Source organism: Physeter macrocephalus, chromosome 3 (assembly GCF_002837175.3).
Source record: "Physeter macrocephalus isolate SW-GA chromosome 3, ASM283717v5, whole genome shotgun sequence".
Classification (NCBI taxonomy): domain Eukaryota; kingdom Metazoa; phylum Chordata; class Mammalia; order Artiodactyla; family Physeteridae; genus Physeter; species Physeter macrocephalus.
Window position 1 is genome coordinate 32,117,386 of NC_041216.1, and position 645 is coordinate 32,118,030.

Genomic DNA, 645 nt, shown 5'->3' on the forward strand with positions numbered 1-645 from the left:
GTTGTGGCTCACGGGCTCTAGAACGCAGGCTCAGTAGTTGTGGTTCGTGGGCCCAGTTGCTCTGCAGCATGTGGGATCTTCCCGGACCAGGCACGCGGCCTGCGGTACCGCCGGAAGCCACCAGAGGGCGAGGCGGGCCCCACCGGAAGTCAGCAGAGCAGAGCCGTCGGCGCCTGGCTCTGAGAGGGCGGTGCGTTTGGGGGCGCCCGGGCCCCTTCCCGAAGCCACTTAGCCCCCTTTGAGCCCTTGACCTTGAGACATAAGCCCTCAAAAATAAGAGCCGACTTTCAACGAGCAGCTACTACACTCCTGGCAGTCTTAAGTGCTTTACACAGATTATGGGCTTTTTACTTTTCATTTTTTAATAGTTTTTTTGTTTTTTTTGTTTTTGGTGGGATCTTCCCGGACCAGGGTTCGAACCCGTGTCGCCTGCATTGGCAGGCGGATTCTTAACCACTGCGCCACCAGGGAGGTCCCTTTAGTAGTTTATTGATGTATAATTTAATATGATAAACTCCACATATTTAAAGTGTAAAGTTAGCTAAGTTTTGACATGTGTAGTCACCCGCGAAGCCATCACCACACTCCTGACAGTGAAATGCCCGTCACCCCAAGGGTTCCTGTGCCCTGACGCCCGCCTCTGCC